At 25.4% G+C, this 8,351-nt stretch overlaps 1 pseudogene; it reads right to left on the bottom strand.

Moving 5' to 3' along the window:
* Positions 1-5,056: 5,056 nt before the first annotated feature.
* On the bottom strand, positions 5,057-6,037 carry LOC136084303 (NADH-ubiquinone oxidoreductase chain 1-like; annotated as a pseudogene).
* Between the last annotated feature and the right edge of the window lie 2,314 nt (positions 6,038-8,351).

The raw sequence follows: 8,351 nt of genomic DNA, 5'->3' as shown, positions 1-8,351 counted from the left end.
TGGGGTTCACGATAAGCAATGCAAAACTGATTAAATTTTGTGACAAAACGGCTCATTTAAAAAATTCATGTCTCTCATACCGTATTTGTTTGTAGGTTTTAGTTTAAAAGTATTATTAATAACAGGATTATTTTTCCATAAATAGCAAAACATAAAACTTTAATTACATTAAGTTTAAATAAATTTAATAATCTTATTTCAATAAATAAAGATTTTGTATGCGTAAAACGATCAGTATAGTAAATTATGCGGATCGCAGGTTTCTGACGACGATAAAGAAGATGTAACTTTTTACCGTACTCCCTCAAGCAGTTTTAGCATAATTTATGTAACTGTTGATAAAAGAATGATAAAATTTGTTTAAAAAATTTTTATTAAGGTACTTTTGAGCTTTATATAGAATCACAATGTTTTTTTGAAAATTTAGTAGTTACATAATCAATGTGTTGATTCCTGGATATGTTTTTATTAAGATAAACCGCGAGGAATTTTGTAACGGAATCACATTTTATTTTAATTTTGTCAATACAAACTTGTGGCAAGTTTGTTGGTAAAAATTGCATTTTGGATACGAATGAAATAAAATTTGGTTTTAATAATAATTAAAGTTAACTTATTACATTTAAACCAGTTAGATATATGTTTTAATTCTTCATTCGAAGTAGTAAAGAATTCATACACATTATTGCTGGAGAGAAATAAGTTGGTATCATCTTCGCACATGATGCTTAATAAGTCAGAAGCTTTATTCAGATCATTTATATATATAAAGAAAAGTAGGGGTCTGAGGATTGAACCCAGAGGAACACCGCAGACGATTTCAAGACAATTGTTTTGATAACCGTCGTTACTAATTACAAATTGTTTTCTTTTTGTTAAATAGCTTCTAAAACATTTTAAACCTTTAACTCAATAATATTTAAGTTTTTGAAGTAAAATGTGATGATCTACTGTTGTCGAAAGCTTTTGATAGGTCAATGAAAATGCATAACACATACAGCGATTTTTCAAAAGGTTTCAAGATTTCATACGCAAACTGGATTATTGCACGCTCTGTTAAGTTATTTTTTTTTAGACCAAATTTTTTGTTGTAGAAATTTATTTGCGTTGAGAAATTGCTGTGGAAATTTATTTGTCGATAGAAAATTATTTGTGTTGAGATGTTTGTATATTCTATTACACATTATTGTTTCTAAAATTTTTGAAAATATCGAAAGAGCAAAGATGGGCAATGTTTGGTAATAATTGATCTGTCACCTTCTGATTGGTCACCTTCTGATTTGTCACCTTCTGATTGGTCACCTTCTTTAAAAATAGGAGTAACTTTAGCAATTTTTAATTGCTCTGGAAATATTCCTTAATTAATAGAAGCTTTGAAAACTTTAAAAAGAACATGTTTTAATATATCAAAATAATCTGTAATTACGTTTTCATTAATTTCATCTGCTCTTGCTGTTTTTTTGTTTGTTTGTTTTTTCACAGATTTCAAATCTATTTTGTCAAAAGTTCAGAGCAAATGCAATTATCCATCAGAGCAATTATCCATCAGAGCAATTATCCATTAGAGCAAATGCAATTATCCATAGGTGCAAGAAAATCATTAAAAAAGCTGTTGTGATATATATTTAAAATTTAAATTCATGAGATATGGCTCTTGGGTCATATAAACTTATGTCATAAACTTTAATCATCTGCAGCAGAAAACTTGATTTTTGCTTTTATAGTTGTTGCGCAATATTAAAATAGTTAATAACATCAGGTATTCATCAGGTATACATCAATATATATCAGGTATTAAAGAAACTGCTTTGATATAACATCGATATACATCTAGCATAAAAGAAACTACTTCAACTCCGACTAAGTGAATGCACTGCACATAGCACAAATTTTGCATCTTTATTAATATTTTTATTACTCAAGCAAATATTTACAATACTTTTACCAAAATGATCTCTCTAATGAATGAGATGTTATACATTGTTGTTGAATAAGATGTTATACAAATGCTATACATTTTAAACCACCATAAGTGCTTTTTACATTATTATCTTCAATATTTTTTGGGATGATTGTGCAACTTTTGATATGATTTATAAAAATGTTATTTTTTCTTAAAGTATCATTAAAATTTGAATTATCTGTGATTTTATTGATATAGAAGTCTATGTTTTCAATTTTTTGTGTTATCTATGTAAATTATGTTTGGATCAAATAATGGGGTATTAAAGTAAATATAATCTAATAAAGCAAATGTAGTTCTTTGTGAGTTTTTAATGTATATGTTGACCGACATATACATTAAAAACTCACAAAGAACTTTGTGAGTTTTAATGTATATGCCGGTCAAAAAAAAGTTTGCAGCCTTTTTTTTTTAAGTGTTTTTACAAATGATCATACATCTTTTTAATAAAATATTTTGGATCTGGATCTGCTGATATGCCAATTTTTTTTGTAGTTTTAGTATTTTATTGTCGTTATAATATTTTATCATAAAAGTGTTTTAAAAATCACAAAAGTAAAAGTGAGCCAGTACACAACCTGCTAGCACGAACAGGACAACTGCAATGTTCTTTTTCTGGTTAAACAATCAAAAAGTAAAACAACTAGTCTTAAATAATCACTATTTGATTTTTTTTTTAGTCATGATGCATTAGGAACTAATAGTAGCAGTGACAAAGTTAACATTTTTACTTTATCCCTAAATCGCATAGTGGTCTATTTGTTGGAATTCTAGAAATTTAAAATTTTGACCAAAACTCAAGTTTTCAATTATTAAATTTTAATATTTTAGTTACTAATAAATAAAGTGCACATACTGGTCACGTGACATACTGATCATGTGAGATGTATACCTAGTATTTCTATTACTTAGTCCTTTTAAATATAGCAGTCACAAAATAAAAGACTGATAATGCTTTTACAAACATCATTGTTTGTAATAGCATTATCAGTCTTTTATTTTATCTCCGGTATATAACTGATAACTTCATAGAAAATTAGTTTACAATAAAATGTTAACTTTACAAAACTTACAACGGAACTTAATAAAGTTAAGTAGGTACTTAAAAATGCAATTGAAAAAATAAATGTATTTTAATATCCAAAGTCCAAACTGATCATTCTTTTAAATAACGTGTTTTAAATGACTTATACATAATTATGAGGAAACATTTGGTGAATTTTCTAAAAATAATCGAATATATTAGCAACTACTTTTGCATATTATTATAGTTCAATTATTATTCTTTAATAATAAAATTTGCGGGGGGGGGGGGGGGGTGGTGCGGCGCGGGGCCCCCTGGGTTAGCCGCAGCAGGGGGTGCGCCAGTGCTGCGCCTAGACTGGGGGGGTCGGGTGATCCTCTTTTAGGGGAGAAGAAAACCAAAGAATTTTTTTTATTCCCTGTTTTTAATGGGTTGAGTGATTTATAAAAGGTAGTTCGTTAAAAGTATGGTGGCAAGGAGGACAATTTAGTGATCATTCTAAAGTATTAGTTTTTTCAATGTCTAAATTATTTCAAGAAATAAATTTTTCTTCTGAATAAAGAGCATCAAAAATTACATAAATAAATCAAACCACTCCTATAATAGAAATAATCGAACCTAAAGAACTAATGGTATTTCAAGTATGTAGACTATCTGGAAAGTCTGCATATCTTCTAGGCATTCCTGCTAATCCTAAGAAATGTTGTGGAAAGAAGGTTAAATTTACTCCTATAAAAGTAATTCAAAAATGAATTTTACCAAAAGTTTCATTAATAGCAAATCCAGAGATTTTTCCAAATCAAAAGTAAAATCCCCCAAACATAGCAAATACTGCACCTAATGATAAAACATAATGGAAATGAGCTACTACATAATATGTATCATGTAATAAAATGTCCAGTGATCCATTAGCTAAAATCACGCCGGTTAAACCACCTAAGGTAAATAAAAATATAAAGCCGGTAGCTCATAACTTAGGTGTAGATAAGTTAATTTTTCCTCCATACATTGTTGCTAGTCAACTAAAAATTTTAATTCCTGTAGGAACAGCAATAATCATAGTAGCTGCTGTAAAATAAGCTCTAGTATCAACATCCATACCTACAGTAAACATATGATGAGCTTAAACAATAAAACCTAAAAAGGATATTGCTAATTGAGCATATATCATACCTAAATATCCGAAAATTTGTGAAATAATTCCAAATCCTGGAATTATTAAAATATATACTTCTGGATGACCAAAAAATCAAAACAAATGCTGATATAAAACGGGATCTCCTCCTCCAGCCGGATCAAAAAAAGTAGTATTAAAATTCCTATCAGTCAATAACATAGTTATTGCTCCTATTATCTGCTATTGGTGCTTCTACATGAGCTTGAGGAAGTAAAATATGAAATGGTACCATTGGTATTTTTATAGCCAAACCTACACAAAACCCTATAAATAATCAAAATTGAATATTGTATGGAATTTTTATGATTAATAAATTTTCATAATTAGTAGTCCCAGTTAGTGAGTATATTTTAAATATGCTTATTAGCATTAGTAATGATCCTATCAAGGTATAAAAAAATGAAATAAAAAGCAGCTTTAATTTTTTCTTCCCTATAACCTCATATACCAATCATGATAAATACAGGTATTAATATACTTTCAAATAAAATATAGAACCATAAAATATCTAAAATAGAAAATACTGTAATTAATAAAATAACTGATATAAATAGCAATATATTAAATTCTTTTTTAAAATATTTTATAGATTTTAAGCTTATTAATATACATATAGGAATTAATAAAATACTTAAGCCTATAAAAAATATAGATAAACCATCAATAGAAAGAATAAAATTATTTCAATTAATAAATATCGAATTAATTAGTAATCAATTGAAATTAAAATTGAAAATTTAAAACTTTATGATTCAAAGTAAAAAATAATACAAAATAAAATAATAATATTAAAGATCAAAACAAAGAAATATTAAAAATATTTTTATTATTTCTTTGAACTAACAAGATATTTATTATGCTTAAAAATAGAATTAATAAAAGAAAAGTTAAATCATTTATTAGATAAACCTCAAAAAGCCCATAATAAAGAATTAGTAATAATAATAAATGATAGACTTAAGGGTAGATAAGATTTTCATAATAAACCCATTAATTGATCATATCTTAATCTAGGAAAAGAAGTTCTAACTCAAATAAATAAAAAAACAAATACAGTCATCTTTAAGAAGAAAATAAAATTATTAATAAAGAAATAATTATTTCAATTTCCTAAAAATAAGATTAAAAAAAAAGCACTGGTAAATATTATATGAGAGTATTCTGCCAAAAAGAACAAAGCAAAAGACATTGAAGAATATTCTACATTATAACCAGAAACTAATTCTGATTCACCCTCAGTTAAATCAAAAGGTGCTCTGTTAGTTTCTGCTAATGAACATATAAAAAACATTATAGCTATAGGTCATAAAGGGAAAATATAAGAAATACTTTGACTTTGTGAGTTTATTAAAGAATAGATATTTAAAGTTCCAGCACATAGAATACAAGAGAAGACAACTAAGCTAATACATACTTCATAACTTATCATTTGAGCAGCAGCCCTTAATGAACCTAAAAAGGCGTATTTAGAATTACTTGATCATCCAGATAAAAGTATAGAATATATGTTTATTGAAGAAATAGAAAAAATAAACATCACCCCCAAATTAAAATCAAAGATTAAATTATCTACCCCCAATGGAATTGTTACTCAAATAAGCAAAGATAAAGTTAAAGCTAAAATAGGAGAAAATAAATAAAGAAATATATTAACATGATTAGGAATAATTAATTCCTTTGAAAATAATTTTACACCATCAGCTAAGGGTTGTAATAACCCATATATTCCTACCACATTAGGACCTTTTCTATTCTGACTATAACCTAGAATTTTTCTTTCTGCTAAGGTCAAATAGGCTACAGAAATTAAAACTAGAACAATAATTATCAAAAACTTTATAATTTCTAATATAATTAAATATATGTCTTTCATTATCCTTTTAATAAATTTAATAACTTTAAAGAAATAGATCCTTTTATTTTATAAAAAGCTACTATTATTGATAATCCAATAGCTGGCTCAATAGCAGCAATAGTTATTATGTATATTGCTATTATTTGTCCTTCTAAAGAAAAATTAGTTAATGAACTTAATATAAAATTTATTGAAATAGATAATAATAAAATTATTATCTATTTCTAGATAATATAACTAGAATCAATATTATATTGCTTCTATTAATAATTATTCCAATAATACTAATACAAAACATAATTATCACTAATAAATTGAAATCAAATAGCATTATTCTCATTCTAATCCCCCCTTAACCACTCGTAAATTAATCCTATGACTAATATAACTATAAATAAATAAATAACAAACTGTGAATAATAATCTATTAAATTTGAATTTACAGATCATGGAAATAAATAAATTATTTCTAAGTCGAATACTAAAAACAAAATAGCAATTAAAAAAAATCTTATAGAAAATGGTTGACCAGTTGAATGAAAAGGATTAAATCCACATTCATAAATAGAAACTTTCTCTTTATCTGGCGATTTAAAAGAAAGAAAAATTGAAAAAAACAAAATAACAGAACTAAATAAAAAACTAATAAGTAAATAAATAAATAAATTTAATTTCATGAATTGTTTCTTAAATGTTGTATAAATATTTTTTGCTTCTTTAAATTAAAATTATGAGTAATCGTTAAAACAATTACTCCTATCATCCCTATTGACAGAATAATGCTTATTAACATAAAATTTATATAATATTTAGAGTAAAAAAACAGAACTAAATTTGAAAATTATGATAATTTATTAGATTAAAATTTAAAAAATTATCATTTAAATAATAAGCTAAAAATACATTTTTGTTAATAACTTTTATCACTAATGAAGTTAAAACAATTAAAATTATAGGAATTATATTATTAATATTAGAACTTTTTTTTATTTGAATAACATCTAACATCATTATTACAAAAAAAAACAAAATCACTATAGCTCCTACATATATTATTATTAATAATAATGATAGAAATTCTAAGTCTAAATTAATTAATAAAGCAAAAGAAAAAAAAAAATACAGCTACTAATCAAAAAACAGAATGAATAGGATTTAAAGAAATAATACACATTAAACACCCTAAAATTATTAAAATAGAAAAAAAAAAAAAAAATTCATTCATGATTGGATTATAAATCATAGGGAAAAGTTCCCTTTCCCCCACTATGTTACGACTTACTCTATCTTTTATGATCAAGGCGACGGGCTATTTGTATTAATATTTGCACTTATTCATTAAAACCTTATATTTTTAATTACTATTAAATTCTCTTTAAAATCACATTACATTGATTATCCAAATATAAATTTATATTATAATATTTATTGTAGTGCATAATATCCCTTTTTATAAAGGCCATAATATTTGACTTTATTCCTTAAAGAATTATGCTTTAACTATAAGTTAAAGCTGAAGACAACCATGCAACACTTGTATTTTCAAAAAAAGGTAAGGTACTTCGCGGATTATCGAATTAAATTACATACTCCTCTAATTAGAAAAATAAACAACCAAAATATTTGATTTTCACCTCTTTAGGTATACTGTTCAGAATAATTATTAACAAAAAGATTACCAGGGTATCTAATCCTGTTTAATTACCATTTATTCAAGTTTCTAGTTTTTTTATAAAATTTTCGAAATTTTTAATTATTGTATATTTTACCAAATCAATAATCTTAATTTTACAATTTTTATTCTATACACATTTAACCTATTTTTTTATAAAAGTTTATTTTTTAAGTATCACCGCGTCTGCTGGCACTTAATTAGACAAAATTTACGATTACTTTATATCTAAATTACTTTAATTGTATAAATTTCTTTACTGCTGTTAATTTTTCTTTGTTTCAGTAAAAACATGGCTTAAGCTATGCGTCTTAGGATAAAAAAGTATTAAATTTTTTAACCTGATACAAAACAGGAATTACCCTATTTTACTCATTTATCTGCTTCCACTAACATGTATAAACGATTCTCATACTTTTATTTCTCTATAATCAAAAGAAACTGCTTTAATTTTAAAATAAAGAGAAAGGAATCGAACCCTTATATTCTGGTCATGAGCCAAATAACTTTCCATTAGTTTACTCTTCTTCTTTTAGAGGATCAAATAATTAAAATTCTTAAAAATTTTCCTATATAAACACTTTTAACGAACTACCTTTTATAAATCACTCAACCCATTAAAAACAGGGAATAAAAAAAATTCTTCAGTTTTCTTCTCCC

This window comes from Hydra vulgaris, chromosome 08 (assembly GCF_038396675.1).
Source record: "Hydra vulgaris chromosome 08, alternate assembly HydraT2T_AEP".
In the NCBI taxonomy this organism is placed as follows: Eukaryota; Metazoa; Cnidaria; class Hydrozoa; order Anthoathecata; family Hydridae; genus Hydra; species Hydra vulgaris.
The sequence above is the reverse complement of the archived record's forward strand: the minus strand, read 5'-3'. Positions and strand labels throughout refer to the sequence as shown.